This window comes from Alosa alosa, chromosome 11, assembly GCF_017589495.1.
Source record: "Alosa alosa isolate M-15738 ecotype Scorff River chromosome 11, AALO_Geno_1.1, whole genome shotgun sequence".
In the NCBI taxonomy this organism is placed as follows: domain Eukaryota; kingdom Metazoa; phylum Chordata; class Actinopteri; order Clupeiformes; family Clupeidae; genus Alosa; species Alosa alosa.
In genome coordinates, this window is record NC_063199.1 from 28,243,478 (window position 1) to 28,263,566 (window position 20,089).

Below are 20,089 nucleotides of genomic sequence, written 5' to 3' on the forward strand. Positions count from 1 at the left end.
CCCACCAACAACAAAGAGACAGGGCTTGGCCCGCTTGAAGTTGTGACTGGAAAACCTATGTCTTCACCTGCTTTGCGTACTGCAATTGTACATTTGGGATCAGATGCTTTGATTGCATATTGTTCTGATTAGCTAAATCGTTCAAAACAGCAGGCCATCAGATGACAATGGAGTGTCACAAGCATCTTGACGGGGGACACTCCCTGGTACCTGGCCCATGGGCGATGATTAACAACCCATTTGAAGCTAATTGGGAAGGGCCATCCAATTTGTTGTTAGCAACTGATGCAGACTCATGAAGATGACCATGACTAAACCTTGAGTCCTGCCTTGATATTTAACATATCTTACTCTTACTACATTGGAATCAATTTTTAATAGCTAGAAGTTTTCATTTTAATTTTAATAACAGGAAGAAGTTGCACTGGTGCGTGCAGAGATGTGCTTGCAAGTTGATGCCACCATTAACCAAATCATTTCCACTGTCTTTCGCCATTAGCATTATTATGTAACACAAATCCTGTGTCTGTGTACATTTTTCTCTTTGCTACTGTAATGTTGCTGCAACCACCAAACCGTCCCCCATGATACACACACACACACACACACACACACACACATATAAACACACACAGAAAGACAAACACACACACACACACACACACACACACACACACACACACACACACACACACACACACACACACACAAAGGATCACAACACTATACGATCAGTGCTGTTTGTGTGATTCAATGTTATGCTTGTGTGAGCGCAAATGCCCGCACATGGCTGTGGGGCTATAGAGAAAACAAGTGAGAGAAAAGGGCACTCCAGCAGAGCAAAAGAGAGAGAGAGAGAGAGAGAGGGAAAGAGCAAAAGAGAGAAAGAGAGAGAGAGAAAGAGAGAGAGCAAAAGAGAGAGAGAGAGAGCAAAAGAGAAAAGAGAGAGAGAGCAAGAGAGAGAGAGAGAGAGAGAGAGAAAGAGAGAGAGAGAGAAAGAGAGAGGGTACCCGGTGCTGTGGGTGGTTTATGGGATGGCGCCAGAGAGAGCACTAGTCAACACAGATCCATTTGCACCTGTTCCAGGTCACGCTGGGTCACACATGGGCGCCAATCCGTGGAACAAAATGGAGATTAAACTTCCTTTGAAGGTTTGGTTGCTGTTTGTTTGTCCCACGCTTACTTTACAGCCTGGAGTTGAACCACCGAATGGTGGTCATCTTGGGAAAGTGACCATTTAAGCCTCTGTAAAAATGCTTAAGTTCTATGAGGGGTCAATTGCAAAAGCAGACATGTTATCCGTTTTCAAATTTCGTCAACCCGAAAGCTGGATTGATCAGCAGTAGCTTGAGCATTGGCGGCTCCTCTTTAAAGAAAGGCAACATTTGCACAGGGGGCGCCTGTTTGTTTTTCGGAGCGTCTTGCAAACACAGGCGAATTGAAGCGGCAGCCTCCACCAGCAAACAAAAGAGGAATGTGACGACCGGTGCGGGAAGGGAGACGAGAGAAAAGAAGAAGAAAAGAAGAAAAGACACGCATTCATTTCCCGTCGCAAAACGATACAGTTGTCTGGTTTGGTAATGACTTGGCAGGAAGCGAGTGCGCCCTGATGCACGGTGCGGCTGCCTGACACTAAACTGAGACGTATAGCATCTGTCTGCGTTCCCCAGGCAGGGCCCATCACGGCACCCCCTGACATCCCAATCAGGCCCCGGCACTCCCAATTAGGCTATAAACAACACGTCTGATGTGCCGAGAAAGACAGAGCAAAGCAAACCGATCACAGGCACACAAAAAAAAAAGACGCCGAAAAAAACAACAACAACAACAAAACAAAAACAAGAGCAAAGGGAACAATGATAAGTAGATTTCTCTTAACCAACAAAAGGAGAAATCTCTGCAGAGCAATGCCTGTTTGCCCTTTTTGAAAAGCATTTTTTTAGGCTGTAGAAAATTCTTTGGGAGTCCTCAGAGTTTGAACATAATGCAGTCGTGTCCAGGGTGGCCATGGCTTTGAGAACTACAAGCTACGAGCTGGCTGCCTCAGGAGGTGGCGGTGCCAACGACAACGGCCTTGGCTGTTCATGGCTCGTATACAAATCTCATATAAACTATGACAACCCATCACGCCAGACTGTGGTGCTTTGTGGCCGGCAGTAAAGACTCTCTTCAGTGGCTCCAAAGAGACTCAGGGTGGGCCTCAAGCATCTAGACTAGAGCACCTCCAATAGCTCAAGCTCCCAATCAATTCGGCCTGAAAGGGAAAACAAGAGATAATGTTTTAAGATGTCTCTCAGATCCATTATCCAAAAGACACATCGATGTGCTCAAGGACACGTTCGCCCCCATAGAGAGAGAGAGAGAGAGAGAGAAAGAGAGAGAGAGAGAGAGAGAGAAAGAGAAAGAGAGAGAAATGCAACAACGCAGACACATACTTCATCTACACAAGTGAGGCCATTTTTAGCAGGAATGAAACTGATGTCTGCTCAAAGGGCACCATTCACAGAGAGATAGAGAGAGTGAACAAGAGAGAAAGAGAGAGAGAGAGAGAGAAGGAAAGAGAGAGAAAGTGTCTAGCAGGCGTTGATGGCAAGCCTATAAATCTCCCACAGAAATGGCACTGTCTGGTCAGGGCTCTGGGTGCTCCAGGGTGAGATGTCAACTACATCTTATTCAGAAGCCACTGGGGAGCCGCCACAGCAGGCCGGGCAGACCACACCACTCTGGCCTGCAGGGCCACGCACAGCATAATAAACTACAGCATATGCTCCAGCCGCTATGCAGCCCCTTATACAGCCATGCATCAATGGATGACCTTCAGTAATCAGATTAGAGCAGTTTCAAAGTCTCTCTACTAGACTTTAATACACTGTTTAGACAGCCACTCAAAACATTTATCAGCACAATGCAAACAGTGTACTGTATGTATAAAGTAATTAATTTATGATCTTCATTGGGAGCTGCAAAGCTGTACCATCTCTCTAATGCTCTCTAATTGCTGCATTGAAGAGGACATAAAACCCCTAGTCAGCATTAAGTATAATACAGTTTGCCCAAGTACAAGTGGTTATTTGTTAACTCATACTACATACTGCACACAACACACTCTGATATTATATATTTCCAGCCAGTGCCCTTTTCCTCTTTCCACACACACACACACACACACACACACACACACACACACACGCTTAAATAAGAAATTTCATGAGCACGAGCGGAGTGCCTTAACATGGCATGTCCAATCAGAATGCAGAGGCAGATTTCCTGCGGCTGAGCGGAGTGGAGGGGATTGTGTGAGCGAGAGAATGTGTGTGTGTGTGTGTGTGTGTGTGTGCGTGTGTGTGTGTGTGTGTGTGTGCGTGTGTGTGTGTGTGTGTGTGTGTGTGTGTGTGTGTGTGTGTGTGTGTGTGCGTGTGTGTGTGTGTGTGTGTGCGTGTGTGTGTGTGTGTGTGTGTGTGTGTTAAACAGGCAAGGCTGCCGCGGGCATAAAAATGAGCTATCCGTGAGCACTGAGCCAAGGCAATGGCCCCTGCCTGACAACCCAGTCCAGAGATCAGCCCTAGCACAGTCCAGCCCTGCTCATTATAGCCTAACACAGCACAGCACAGTCCAGCCCTGCTCATTATAGCCTAACACAGCACAGCACAGTCCAGCCCTGCTCATTAGCCTAACATAGCACAGGACAGCACAGTCCAGCCCTGCTCATTATAGCCTAACATAGCACAGCACAGCACAGTCCAGCCCTGCTCATTAGCCTAACATAGCACAGCACAGCACAGCACAGCACAGCACAGCCCTGCTCATTATAGCCTAACATAGCACAGCACAGCACAGCACAGCACAGCACAGTCCAGCCCTGCTCATTATAGCATAGCACAGCACAGCACAGTCCAGCCCTGCTCATTATAGCCTAACATAGCACAGCACAGCACAGTCCAGCCCTGCTCATTATAGCCTAACATAGCACAGTATAGCACAACTCAGCCGACCCTGCATATCATAGCCTAATCTAACACAGCCAAGTTTAGCCCAACCCTGCACATTATAGCCAAACACAACACAGCAGAGCACAGCACATTATAGCCAAACCTTACGCACAGCTCAACCTTACTTACTGTAACCATGTCCAGCCCGAGCCTGCATACCATAGCCTAACCCAACACAGCCAAGTTTAGCCCAACCCAGCCAATTCTATTTCAACACAGCACAGCCCTGCCTGTGTGTGTGTGTGTGTCTGTGTCAGTGTGTGTCTGTGTCAGTGTGCGTCTGTGTGTCTGTGTGAGACAGAGAGAGTGTGGATGAGAAATAGGAAGAAAAAGAGATGTAGGGACAAACAGAACAAAATGTGGATGAGAATAATATCAATCACAATTGCAACAGAGAGAGGCAAAAGAGACAGAAAAGAGACAAATGAGAGAAAGAGATGCACGTGAGAGACACGTGAGACAGACAAATAAAGACAGGAAGCCAGTAGACCTCTTTAACGCAGGATGTGGAGAATGTTTAACCACTGAGCCGAAACCAGTGAGTCACAGAATCACAGTGAGTTGGAGCAACTAGCCTGGCCAACTAACTGCCTTTTTCCCCTCATAAAAGTGCACTTCGATAAGACCACAGAGTGTTCTTCATGGCACTGCCTCAGCAGACCTACCTGCAGAACTTCACCGAGAAATACTGCTTCTACAACACAGTCAACTGCGTCGTTGACACACATGTCCAACCGAATAAAGACGGCTTCTGTAGATGACACTTAGTACAGAGCCAAGGACAGAAGCCCAGAGAGGGGTCCGGTGACTAATTTCTCTTCCCGACAAATCTAACATTCACCATATGGTGCGAACAAGCTTTTGTGCTCTGCACCACCAATCAGAGCTGTTCTCCATGGTCAGGAAGGAAAAGACGCTATCAAAATTTTTTTTTTTTTTCCCTCTGAGCGCCCGCAAATGTTTGACAGGGCGATAATGGAGTTGCTGCATATCTATCTGCTGATGCAGGTGAATCTGCAAATCCGACGAGGCAGAAATGAATTGGAAATCTGACAGCTGATTTGCACAATGTGCATCTGTCTGGGAGTGTGTGTGTGTGTGTGTGTGTGTGTGTGTGTACAGGGTGCGGTAGAGATGTTCTCTCTGTCGAATTTCCTGTGGATCATCTTTCCTGTGGTGACATGGGACCCTTTGGAAAACTTGAGGAAGGTGCTATGTTGCAGGCTATATAAAAACCCTGAATTGATTACAGGAGAAACATGATACTTACCACCTTTCAACTCAGCCCGTCCCCACTGGATGAACGCAACACCTTGGCTCACACTTTGTTGTCTTAATCACACACTTTTGTCAGAATAAAACCTACTACTAGTCACCCCTGGCCTATTTCAAGCTGTATAACGCAGCCTTTTATTGTTTTTAATGCTGTTTTTTATGTATGTTCTCAGATAACTCACTTTGTATGTCATAAAATGTATTTTAGGGTGATATGAAGACAAGATAACTTCTTCTCCCAGCTATCTGAGTTATTCATCAACACGGCATTAACACAACAGACATACTGTATAGGTTGATCACCAAACATACAGTATGGTCAAATGCATCTGACCAATTAGCTTTCATCATGTGCCAAGTTCTGTCCATGATCTTTGCAAGATCAAACACACACACACACACACACACACACACACACACACAGAGAAACACACATGCACACAGAAGCAAACACACACACATGCGCACACACTCACTTACATACACATAGCATGAGTTGCAAGAGTAGGAGATGGAGACAAATTAACAAACATGATTTATTTTGTGGAGAGAATGTGCAGGACTGAGCAGTATGTTTTGTAACGCCATGCCGTACATCTAGTTTAGTACCAAATTATTATGAGGACTGGTCCTTTGATTTTTGACTGGTAACTGTGACAAAAAGCAGTTGCAAAGAGAGAATATCACAGACTAGCACTTTTAGCCAGTGTTGCTGAATCTATTCATATGGTTCTGAAAATATGAGTCATGCATATTCATAGTTGTAGCGTGATTTCCTTCCAGCTGACACATGCGGCAATGCATACATTCAGTCTGAGTCATAACACTTCCTGTTTCACGTTTGATCATGTCATTTCCTTCATTGTCCCAAACAGACACAAGATAGTGGGGTGTCTGTTCATTGACTATACAGATGACAAATGCCATTCGCGGAAAGTGACTGTGAAATTTATTTTATTTCAATTATCCTACTAATGCAATTAGCTTGGTTTTGACTGCCCAAGAAGTAAATATATATACTCTTTTGATCCCGTGAGGGAAAGTAAGCAACCCTACAAAACCAATTGCATCCTAGGGCTCACATTCACCACTACAGAAGAGTGGGTGGGCTTGCCTCCATGAAATCCAATTGTGTAGCATCCCCACTTAGGGGGTGCTCGTAGGGTTCACTGCATCAGAGCTAAGAAGACTGAACTGAACTGAACTGAGACTAGTGAACTAGATGAAAGGGCAGAGACACAGGAAGCCTTGTCCACTTGCCTCCAGTCTTAGTGAGCATCAATGTCTGCACTGCTTTGCAGAGAGCCACAGTGATCAGTGTGTGTGTGTGTGTGTGTGTGTGTGTGTGTGTGTGTGTGTGTGTGTGTGTGTGTGTGTGTGTGTGTGTGTGTGTGTGTGTGTGTGTGTGTGTGTGTGTGTGTGTGTGTGGCAGGAGGTTAGCCAGAGCAGGTGACCTGACTCTGGGGGCGGTGGACTACACAGACTGGGGGGAACTGCACAGCACAGCACAGCATCCCCAGGGAGGGATCACACCAGAGGCTCGGCCATGGCTGATTAAGGGAAGAGGCTGTCAGTCAAGCAGCCCCAGCAAACAGCACAGTCACACATTCCCACACACTCCTACTCACACACAAACAGGCAGACACAGACACACAAACACACACACACACACACACACACATACACACACACACACACACACACACACACACACACACACACACACACACACACACACACACACACACACACGAAATAGGAAGGCAAACGTGGGCCACCTTAAATACAGCTGTGTGCGCAATGACACACACTCAGACTTCTGTGCTTACATTTAGCGAAAGGGAGATAAGTGTAACTGAGAGCAGTCCACAGAATGCATTTAGTCAAGAGGAACCTGAGAGTGTAAAACGCCTGAGAGTTCAGACAGTGCCTGCATTCGCCTGAACTCTGAAGCGCGAAACTTTAACACAATAGCCAGCTTCCCTTCAGTGAAGAGCACAGCGAGTCTGACTCACACTCCCATTTAACGCTGACACGCGGAGGCGCTGTGTGTTTTCTGGAGAGACACAGAGACAGAGAGAATGGCAATTTCAGATGACTTTGTTGTCGTCTAAAGGGGGAAAGCACAAAGTGACGGTTCAAAAGCCGTGCTGCTACAAAGAAATTTCAATTTCTCCAAAAAAACAACTTTTCAATTTAAAATTTGAACACTGAAAAGACCAACTTCCAAACAATGCCAGGGCTTAAAGCAATTAGCTGGTGCTTGGAAAAAAGTTTCACTTTCATCAAGCACAAAAAGGAGCACAGAGACTTTTTAAAAAGGGAGCAACACAAGGAAGTCAAACATCCCCACTCCCTGCTGTCTCGGTACTGCTAGAGTCCCTGCTTGGATCCATGCACAAGAGTTTGAAGTATAAGTCCACCTTCAAGATTATCCACAACGCCATTCAGCTCTAGACTAAGACACAGAAGCAGAGTAAAAAGAACCAAGACCTATGTGACAAACTATGTGAGAAAGACAAACTATGTCAGTCAAACTATGTGAGAAAGACAAACTATGTCAGTCAAACTATGTGAGAAAGACAAACTATGTCAGTCAAACTATGTGAGAAAAAAAAGAGGTGGTCACTAAAAGAAAGACATGATTCTTCCTCAGATTTTCCCCTCTTTGGGAAAAACCTTAAAGGGCAGTGGTTGGAAAAGAAATACTGCCAGGTGGAGGCCTTAGGCAAATACGAGCCCTGGCTCTACAGGCAAACAGGGCCTCCTCCTGAGGTCTTTTCTGATGTCTCTTTCTTCTTTGGAGATGAGGCGGAGAGGAGGCGGCAGGGGCGGGTCAACCTCTCTGTGTGCCCAGGTTGAGGTGACAGGCGTGCTGTTGGCTTTGTGGTGCCATTCTCAGAAACCAAAGCAGTGCTGGTGTCCCCATCCTCCCCCCCACTGCCAGAGGAAGTCAGTCTGCCCTGCATGGTGACAGCTGGGGAACCACAGACTTTGCCAACTCTAACCTCATTCTGCCTTGCTCGGGTGATTGACAGGTCTAATCACAGTCAATTGAGGCTACGTCTACACGAAACCAACGGTTGTATTTTCTTTGAGAGAGATGGGTGTGTGTGGGTGTGTGTGTGTGTGGGGGGGTTCTCTTTAAAGGTGCAACACTGAGAGAGCTTGGGGAACGGAGGTTGTGTCTTTTTCCCAAATGAATAGTAAGCAGTTTTCAACCGATGAAAAGAGATTTTGGTAGAGAAGGTAAGAAAATTGGCAGCTGTGTGTTTGGGCTAATGAATTATTGTTTGTGTGTGCCTGTGCTTATCTGCTTATCTCTGTGTGTGTGTGTGTGTGTGTGTGTGTGTGTGTGTGTGTGTGTGTGTGTGTGTGGGCGTTTGGGCAATTCTAGGAATATACTGAGATTGGCGAAAGCTAGCAGAGCACAGTGCAGCACAGCGCAGCGTGACAGGAAGGTGACCCTGCGCAAGTGTGCTGGGACCACTTCTCAGAGATCAGACGGAAGGACCGCGCTGCTTTACCGCGCCTCCTTTGGCGACTGATCGAAATCTGTCTTCGCCGGGCGACTTGCTGGAAACAGACACCCACTTCAATGCAGTGCGGCTCCACCGCTAGTCAACTGAAGAGAAATGTAAACCACCACACAGACAGCCACGGGTGGAGCAAAGGGGTGGGAGTGGGGGTGGGGGGTGTGGGGGTGGGGGGGGGTGGGTCTCCAGTTCCCATTGCACGGCTGTAGTGCAGTTATTTAACACTGGGCTTTAATTTAACTCTGTGACAGCTACTGTTTTATCTGAGTGTGTCAGTGTCTAGTGAAAGGCGTTTGGGGTTTGCAGATTTATCAGCCATGGACAGATGCCAGATCGCTTCCCCTGCCATCCGCTTCCCGTGGTGTGTGTGTGTGTGTGTGTGTGTGTGTGAGTGTGTGTGTGTGTGTGAGTGTGTGTGTATGTGTGTGTTTGTGTGTGTGTGTGTGTGTATGTGTGTGTGTGTGTGTGTGCGTGTGTGTGTGCGTGTGTGTGTGTGTGTGTGTGTGTGTGTGTGTGTGTGTGTGTGTGTGTGTGCGCGTGTGTGTTTGTGTGTGTGCATGTGTGTGCGTGTGTTTGTGTGTGCATGTGTGTGTGTGTGTGTGTGTGTGTGTGTTTGTGCATGCTGCCATCCTCTCTTGGCCCAGCGGTCTGCTATACAGCGGCTGCCAGAGAGCAGACACTGCAATCCTTCACCATCTTCCCTTTGCATTTAGCTACCACAGCGAGGAGCAGGCACAGTGAGGAGCGGGCCAGGTGAGAAGATCCTGGCAGCCGTCACAGAGAACTCTCTCTCTCTCTCTCTCTCTCTCTCTCTCTCTCCCTCCCTCTGTAGAATAAGCACTGGCTGTCTGCCAGCACACTCATTTGCATGGCAGTGAGTCGGTGCCTTGAAGGTGGCTTGTTACAGGCAAACACAAATTTCATTAACCTCGGGGTTAAAAGACTCTGGGCTTTCTCATGGCCTCTCCTCTCACCTCCGCCGGGCACCAGGCTCAGCACCCAACCCTATCAGAACACAGTTCCACATCCACACACACACACACACACACACACACACACACACGCACACACACGCCCTCCTGGGCGCAGAACAGGGCCACTACACACACTTCATCAGTGTAATGGAATAAATGGAATAATGGAATCACTGTTCATCCCAGACTTTAATCTGTCAGTCATTTTGCCGGCAATCACATTCAGTCTACCTAAATGAGGTATTTAAAAGGCAACCAGCCTTGGGGGACCAATGGGGGAACAAAAAGTTCTTTTCAAATCCTCAGCTTGACGCCCAGGCAAACCAAATGATCCGATGAGGAATAATCAGCCATTACTTACTTAATAGAGTACTCTGGTACAATTTTGTCAGTTGAAACAATACACACACACACATATTTTCTCTCTCTCTCACACACACTCTCTCTCTGTCTCTCTCTATCTCTCTCTTTCAATCACACACACACAGCCCCATCATCAGAATCAGAATTCTGAGCTCATTATGTCCTTCGGATAAGACCCAGCTCGGATTCCATTTCAGTTGTTAATGAAGGCAATCTCGGGTCCCGTCCTCTCCACACACAGGTTCTGCTTCACCAGACACTCTCTGATGAAATCACACGCAACTCTCAGATTGTCCAAACACTAGCTTCAGCAGGGCCATGAAATTAAACTGTGTTTTGCTCAAAGGTACCGAAAAAAATAGTTTCCAATATCGTGGGGGTGCACTGTGCAGCATTTTTGGCAGGGATCGGGTGGGGTGGGGGAGGGGGGGGGGTGCAGCACATAAAATTAATCTTTCCCAAAGACTTTCTTAATCCAATTACACAAGACACGGGGCCTTTGTGAGCGTGGTGCTGCCTGCATAACAAAACTTTCCCGGGGACTGGAGTCCAGTGTCTGAGAGCTTGGGCGCAGCGGGGGCATGGAGATGGCTGTGGCTCTTCTCCCATTCCACATTCAGACTCTCACACTGGGCCCTGCTGTCAGGAGTCACCCGCTGCACGGTGGCTGCGTCCATTCAGACAACGGACATGGCCCACCTCTCTGTAAAGCCGTATCAGCTAACCTTTCCCCTCACCACAGCTTCCCCTCTCTGACCCGGCCATCAGACGCCCCCCTTGACCAGGGTTTTGTGCTTGTTCTTTCAACTCCCACTGCCCTCTCTCTCCTCCATCTTTTTTTCCTCTATCTCCTGAGTGTTTCTCTCTTGCTCTTTTTCCTCTTCTCCGTGTTTTCTTTCTTTCTATCTCCCCCTTGTCTTTTAAAAGAACTTATCGGAAAATCATATTCACCAGCAAGCAGCCCCTCCTCCCCTTTCTCTCCTCCTCGTCTCTGTCTGCATGGCTGCAGTCTCTCCCACCACAGTAAATATCCTGATTTGGAACAGGGCAACCTTTGTGTTCAGCTCCCGGACCCAAATAAATGTAGCCTTTGACAGCCGGGCTACACTGCTGCCACCTATCTTGATTAGCCTCTGTGTTTGTGAGTGTGTGTGTGTGTGTGTGTGTGTGTGTGTGTGTGTCCCGCCCCCCGCGCCCCACCTCCGCCACCACCCCACCCAAACCTCATTTCTTAGGGGATAAAAGCATGTCACGCTAGTCTAAAAAGCACTCAGTGGAAAAACATGCATAAAGGAAGCATGTACCTCAGTGTGTCTGGGGGCTCTTGGGCATTACTCGTGCTGCGCTGGTCAAATACAAGTGCATTCATCCATCCGCGAGCGAGCGAGCTCTGTAGAGCTTTAAACTAAATGCCACTCCGTAGGCAACTCAGTTCGACTACAGAACTGTTCCTGCTCTCATTCTTTAGGTGACTCCGTAAAGGGTAGACTGCATTTCTGACAGAAACGGAATTGAACAATATAGATCAACAACCAGCACAAGAAAAAGAAGGCCCAACATGCCTTAGCCACACAGTCATTATTCCCAGTGTCAGTGCGCCCTTTAAAACCACACGGTGAATTTCAGCTGATCGATCGCCTGTGGCCGGCCCCTTCCCAGGAAAAACGCCACAGCGCCATGCTTGTTGACAAAGACGAGTGGCAACAATTACAGTTCATCAAGAAACATCACACGGTTTCCAGGCCTTCCTTGGGCGCCCGTCGGGGCTAAGACTCTCTCCAGGGGGAATGTGTACACAGTACACGCACACACACACACACACACACACCAGAGACCACTGTCACCCTACTGAGAGGGAGAGAAGCCCAACCATACCCTCCACAGCCTGAGTATGGACCCAGCATCTCTCTGTGTTGAAGGCTTTATCCCTTGCTGTGTGCTGTGCAGTGTTATGCCACAAGCTTGTGCACAACAGGATCTTATAGAACAGCGTGCTGTGCGTTTCCTGTGTTGGTTTTGTTCAAATAAATGTGATCGCTTGGGGTTTCCAGCAGGATGGAACCTGCCGCCTTATACAGTAGTTATACTTTGACAGCATATCTGGAGGAAAACATCAACCTCGACCTGATTCTTAACAGAGCAACAACAGACTAGTTCTGAATAAAGAACAACAGAACCCAATAGAATGATGTTTGTTAAATAACATCAATAGCTATTTAATTACACCTAGAATATACAAAATACTATTCCCAAACATTTTGTTTTTGTATAGCAGATATGTTCCACTATCTTCGGATTAAAAGAGGCCAAGGTTGTTTAGCTGATTCCACATTCATTCTAGACATGAAAGTATTTTTTTTCCCCTCTACGTTGATGACTAACATACATCTTGTCTACAACTGTGCACAGAGGCACAACAAACATCCCACCTGAGTGAGTCAAAGAGTTCCGCAGGCCAAGTAAGGGTCTAGGAGCAGCGCCAGCAACTCTGGATGAAACTGCTTTTTTATCCTCCACGGGGCCACTACTGTGGCTGCAGTGGGCGTTCGGAGGTCCTCATCACCCATGATTAGGGCCAGGAGAAGGACATTATGGGGCCAGACTGGACCGGGCCGCTCGCGCAGGCATTCAAAAGGGCCACTTCACCAGATAGGGGTTAGTCTGGCTTAGAGTGAACCTATTGTGTGTGTGCGGCTGCTGGGTCAAGGAGAGGTCCTTGGGCTGGCTGAGCCTCCTTCATTTACCGCTTTGACAAAAACATCTCATTATATTGAGGGTCTGTGTTGTGTTGTAGGGGGAAAATATGAATTCAAGGATGAAAAACTCAAACACACGCACACACACACACACACACACACACACACACACACACACACACACACACACACACACACACACACACACACACACACACAGACACAGAGACACATACACAAACATACACACTCATGTGTGTGCACATACACGCAAACCAATACATTGAAAAACAATTACTGATGTTTATGTCATTTGGGAGGCTATGTGCTCTTCAGTTTAAAAGATGTTGCCTGTTTATGTAGTTTATCAAGGTGATGTTCAGCACTGATATGCCTTGGAAGCAAATTAACTGACAAGCTTCTCTCTCTCTCCATCCCTGCAAGTGTCCAACAAAGGAGTGACCTTGTCACATACCATCACCTGCCATGCTATCTATTTCTCTCTCTGCCCAGTGTCCAATGCTGTAAGCTCCAGCAGTGACTGATCACACCCAGAGTGTGAAGAGACAGAGACAAAGCATGATGGAGCATTTGTCTGATGCAGGATATGGGCCGTACAGATAGGGTGAAGAATTGGACTGAGAAAAACTAGCTCTCAGGCAGCAGAACAAGAGAGAGGCTTACTGTATGCCTACTGCTACAGTAATGTATATTCACAGATTTGAAGTTCAGTAGGTCATATGCGAAACAGCTCTTTCCAACCGCTGTAATATAGACAATGAGCTACAACTTAATTTACATCAATAAGGGTCATTCTCTCACTGGACAGATAAAATGGCCTCTAGCTCTGAGAGTGTGAAGGGACCTTCTACCAAATGCAAAACGAAAAGACACACTAAAATATTATTCAAAAACTTCAATTTTACACAACACACATCACCCAAATCACTTCACACTTTTATGTTTTCCTATTTTCCTACAACCCTTAGTTTGTGGGACACAGGCTTTTGCATAATTTTGTGGATTCTTATTATTTTTGGAAATGTATTTAATAACTTCACTCTTATGTCACCAAAACCACTTAGCAAATCCGTGGTCTCCTGTTAGTTATACTGTCCGTAGCCTCATACCTGCCAATTCTCTTCCATATTGGCAGTTTTATCATTGTTAATAACTGTTATTAGGCATACGCAAAAGGCCTATTGATATCCAGAATGCCAGTCCAGTTTCTGGGGCCAAGCTCATTAAAGTCACCCCTCCTGTCGTGTTCGTTTTATGTTTACTAGTTTTGTGTTCCCGGTCAAAAATGACCGCTGCATTATAACTTGTTATAAATCCATAGTAGCACACATATTATTATCTAATGTTGTGATAGACCTTTGTACCAACTTGTGTTCTATTGGATATAACCAGTTTTGTACTTCCATTTGCCATGTATGGCCTGCAGGCCTCACTGACCTGAGCTCATGCAAGTCAGTAAGGGGAAGATTCTATTGGGAAAAGGTTCCAGTGTTGGCTGGTAAAGAAGCAAAGAGGGGGAGTGAGGGTGTGTTTGTGTGTGTGTTTTACTGTACAGAAGCACATACAGTCCATCTGATCAATAAGTTTGTGCCTGGACTCAATTTTATACACTGACCATTATCTCACCCATTCATTTCTAATGGCCAGTCATTTTTGACCGGAAATACACATGGGTGTTCTAACGTTAAATAAAACACTCAAATTGTTATAAAAAATTACCAACATTTGTTTTGTGTGTTCAGATGATGGTAGTCAGAATAAGTTAACAATATTTTTGAAAGAAATTAATTTGCAAATCGGTCACATTTGACCGCGAACACAACAGGAGGATTAAAGGTGTGTGGGCTCTGTGCACTAGCTTACTTGTCGGCAAACCAGTTTTCTGTTCGTTGTCGACATCGCTGTCAAGAAGCACCTGAAGAAGTGCTTTTGTTGTACCAAAACGTGTGCTCACCGACATTCCTTCCATCCTTATTTTGTGCAGCCACTGCACACAGGCTGCCATTTTTAGGAAAAAGGTGGAAGCCGAGCAGAGTGACACACAAAATTGCTCCTTAGGACATTAAAACTGGCATAGGCTACATTGTATCTTACGTTTTGATACAACTAAAGCGCTCAAGTAAGCTAGTGCATATCCCATATAGGGTTTTTAGGGTGTTTAAGATTGTAAGCTATACAACTTGTCACTTGCGACAACACATTAGTCGTGGCAAGTGTCTGTGACCTAAATGACATTTCCGTGAAGGGCCGTAACATCAGCACTCTGACCTTGTTTTCTCCCATTAATGTATGCTACCAAAAGCTGATACACATCTTCCATTAACATCTCAATTGCATGTTTGTGGGCAAAATGTGTCCGTATTATATCCTCAGAAGTACAAAAATATTTGTTACTTTTTAGATAGGCTACACGAAGGAGATTTTTAAAAGTCGTGCTTACCTTTACCATAATTAAAATGGAGCTTAATGGCTTTCCCTTGATTGATATGAAGGTATGTAAACCAAATGGCGAAGGTTAGCAGGACCAGGAGTAGAAGGAGCTTGAACTGCTTCCGTATTTTCTTCACCGGGAAGCGCAGCATCCTCGCAGCATCCTCATTCGCTGTAGAACCGTGAATGGATCGGGACAGGTGTTCACCTAGACATCAGAAGACGCAGGTCAGCGTGCAGGCAGTTGCTTACACTATGAGTCTGGAAGTCTGATAGTGCGGGATAGCTCAGTTTTACTCAGCAGTAGCTACCACATTTCTTGGCAGAGACTAAACATAGGCTATAGCTCTCTGGATAGCCAGCTGTGTAGAATCAGATAGTTGCGCTGATAGTTTTTTATAGCATCGTCTTTATGTTCTCCAGCAAGTGCACTTGTCGATATAAAACTAACAGATGTCCGTCGTTAATGCTCAAAGCCAACTTCCAGATGCCGATCAATGTCAGAGATTGTGGCTGCTGGGCGCCGGATCAAGTTGAGAGGTTCCTTATGCCGCCGCCAGTGTGTGGATGAAGAAAATAGCAGTCCGCCGTTAATCTCGTGAAATCCCTCTCTCCCTGGCCTCGCTAACACCAAGGCGCTGATTACTGTAACAGCCACTTCAGAGAGAGATCATCCCCGGGGCTTTTACGCCGCGCACATATAATCAGACGTGGAACTTCAAGCAGGATAGTTTGTGAGACGAAAAGGACAGTCCACCTCTTTACATCTCAGGACAAGCAAAGTTCTGAATTTCTCAATATATCTTAATCATAAATTGGCAGTACGCTAATCCATACATAGCCCATACAACACCACTCTACAGAAATCACTTAGCCTATCTGTAGGTAATGTTATTTTCTGCACTGCACAGTCAAAAAGGTGTTGCAAAAAGGTTATGCGTGGCCAAACTATACGTCCTCAGCGGAGTTAATAGGCTACGTTACATTAGTTTAATTAACATGTGAGAAATAGACTAGATTATATCATATAAATCACTTGAACTAATTCTTATCATGTTCAACTAAATTAGCACAGGCAGTTAAAACTGGTCTGATTGTAAAACAATGTTCTAACGGTCTAAAAGTAAAATCCTTTTTTCTGAAATGCAAATTGTTGATTTAACTTGAACTGGTGAAAGACCACTGACACCACGTCCATGTCTTTCAAATATAGGACCTAGAATTCCAATGGTCAGTTAACTCTCTCTGATCTATAGCTTCAGCACAAGACGTTCTTTTTTACTCACTCCGTCCTGTCAGAAGCTATTTCCTTTGACGTCCCTACATCGAAGAATAACGAACCCTTAAACCGCGAAACACGAGTTCACTGTTTTCCAGCGTTCAGGTTGCGAGGTGAGAACACTGTGTATAGACGCGTAATGCCCACGACTCGAAAGATCCCGTCGAAGTCCTTGCGCACCTTCTAAACTGTCGCAATTTGCGAGATAATTTGTAGATTGTGTTATTTTGAAAACACTGAAACGGAGCCCCTTCTTCCGTGGAAATGTGCCACCAGATCCCGCGACAATAACAATCAAATGGACCGCTGAATGCTACAGCATTGCTAGCTCTGTGTTAGGTGTCCATCTGTGCGCTCGGCTCAAAATACGGGGCGCCTCCGCACCTGTGTAAAGAATCATCGAATTTTGTGCGAGTGTCTTATGTCCATGGGCACATTGTCAAGCTATGCAGACGAATTTCACTCCCCCAGTAAATATCCTCGCTCCAGCCCGGCAACCTGTCCCGCCTGCACTGCTCGCACATCAATTGAGAAGCATCCATGACGCTGCTGAGCAACCGAACTTGGGAGGAGTCGTAATAGGCAGTCCCTCCATCCAACCGCTAGCCGAGCTCCAGCCGCAAGCAGCGCAACAAATCACTATTGGGAGAAGCACGATGACGATTGCATCGATTAGTAGGCTATGTTGTCGTTCCGTTCACACGCCCCAATTGAGGGATTTCTCGTCGTGTGTTTTATTCTGTGGTCCTCTATATTGCCTTTGTTGATTTGACCTGCCTCCCTATAAGATATTGTTAGGAAAGTCTAATGGCTTATGGCTTCTAAATGGCTGCCACGAAGACAGAAATGAACAACCAAGGTAGACAATGTAGACCATCATTGACAAGGGTCTCTCCTGGCTTAAACAGCTAGCTCAAGTGACGTAGCCTACATTTGCTAAGAGTTTTTGACATAACCACTCATCTTCACCCCGATTACACCGGTAATACTTCCAATTGATTTGACATTTTAATTAGGTCTCAGAAGGATTATCCTATCCTTATCCATTTTATCTTGTTTTTGTTAGTTTTTTTTTTATGTATGGATTTGTGAATTGATAAATAATGTCATAATAGTGACATGATCTGTAGACCTTGGGGATTTCAGATTGGACCTGCTCTCTGATGGTGCATTCAGCGCCGCCTATTGGCAGAGGTCCTAAACCTACCGCTAGAGATCAAATGTAAGCACTGACATTGCCAGCATTTTATTTTGTTTTCTGTACTACACGTGTAATAAGCAGTGAATGCAGTTGCAGCCTATGCAGTGAATGAGTAGATGTTTTCAAAACTAATCATTGAGATGGTGGCCTAATAATAATACAAAAAGGTGATGTATCTGAACCCACACCACACTATCTAGGACTCCATCAGTGACACTTTAAAACCCCACTGTTTTGGACAAGGATATAGATTGTTTAGATAATTACATGGATTGCTTTCTATTCTATTGGCTACATGATATGATTGCATATTCCACACACAAATTTGTCCTAGAAAAACACACTCATCATTTTTGGCAACCTCTCTCCGGTGTTTGGCCAAGGAGCAGGACACTCACTGTGGCCAGGATGCAAGACAGGAGGCAGCTTACATGATTCTGAGAGAGGGGGGTGTGTGTGAGAGAGAGAGAGAGAGAGAGAGAGAGAGAGAGAGAGAGAAGACAACACATTCCTCTCACCACAGATAGCCAGACTCTGTCCCCCCTCTGATTCACTGTTATTGCGCTAAAGGGCTTGGGTAATACATTTTGATACAGTAACACATCATACAGTGAATGAGTTTGTGGGTCACTGATATTAAAAACAGTGGTTAAGATTACAGTGACGCAGTTAGTTATACACACAGTTGCTAAATGAGGTGATGGTGGCTTGTCAACGTTCCTTCAGCCAGGACCCTTTCAGCCTTCCTGCTCTATTTCCTTGGCTTTATCCATAGTGTCTAATATAAAGGCTATACAGTGAAGCCCTTAATTATTCATGGTCAAGTCAATATTTATTTTATGCAACATCTTATTTGACTGAGAAAACACAGAAATAGTTATTTATTTCATATATCTTTCTTTAGTTTAATATGTGTATCTCTGTCTTATTGTCTCGTGCTGATGTCATTTCCATGCAGAAGAATCCAGTTGGTCAACAAGACAGATGCACTACAGATATAAATCCAAATTTGCCATTGGTAGGGTAGGTATATGATTTGGGCCTTAACTGTACATCAGGTCACACCTCTGTTCTGTTGCCCCTAGAGACGAGGTGTGTGTGAACATGCTGTCAGTAGAGTGTAAAGCGTGGGCGAGGGATGGGATGGTCATCTGAGAAGAGCTGGAGTGTGTAATGGGAATATTAGATTACGGATCCTATCATAAGCATAATGAGAGAGTAGCCCCAGTAGTAAAGTAAATGAACATCTGGATATCAACCACCCAGGTTTATGAGTTGAGTACCAATGAGCATATTTTGTAGTGAGTTTCCAAATCATAATCCAAGCACAAACTGTATTTGAGAAGGTAGACTAGCAGAGATATGCTTGTATTTCCCTGGATTTATCTGTGTTTGTTTACTTTTTCCACCCCAAATCTTTCTTCCCTTTTTGATGCCGACAGCTTGCGAGTGGCACAGGGCATGAAATCTCTTTGTGTCTGTCCCCGCCGCTGGCAGGTGGACCACTAATCTGGGCGGCCTACACCGAAATGTCAAGTGGATTAAGAAAGTGGCCTTTTCATCAGCAAGGTGCTCACACATCAGAGTGCCACAGACTCGCTGGGTGTGGATTAGTGGCTGCTGTGTGTGTGTGTGTGTGGGGGGGGGGGGGGCATCTTGCTGCTGGGGCCAGGGGGGCAGGGGGCATCTTGCATCACCCTCCCCTTCCTCTGCCACTGTCTCCCTCTGGAAATAACACACTGAGACGGTGTAACAGCTTGCAGTTAAGAGAAAAACAGAGGAAGAAGGGTCGTTGGGCAAGACAAAATATTGGGTGAGCATAATTAGAGCAGGGGACTTGAGGGCCTTCCACAAAAAATATATATAATATAAAAATATATATTCAAAGATGGAGGCATTATTTTAAAATATACAACATCCCGATGTAGTACATCTGGATGGGCATGTGCCCAGCTAAATTCAATGGGCACAGTGCCACCGCAGTGCAAGATGAGCTAATATTGGGCTGATTAGACAGGAAGTGGTCTCATCTGTCAGTACTGTTTCAGTGCAATTTACTTTTACTGAATTCATTCATTCATGACTAATGAGCTTATGTTATGAACTTCATCACCTTTTTGGCCACACGCAGCACATGTGATCATTTAGTCACATTTCTCACTCTGATCAGGGCCTGCTCAGATGCTGCTTACTGTATGTCACCATGTCATCCAGACAGCTTCAGTGAACTCTTCACTTCTGGTTACATTGCCTCACTCTTTCTCTCTCTCTCTCTTTCACTAGCTCTCTCTGTCTTTCCCTCTCTCTCTCAGATCCCCCGTTACA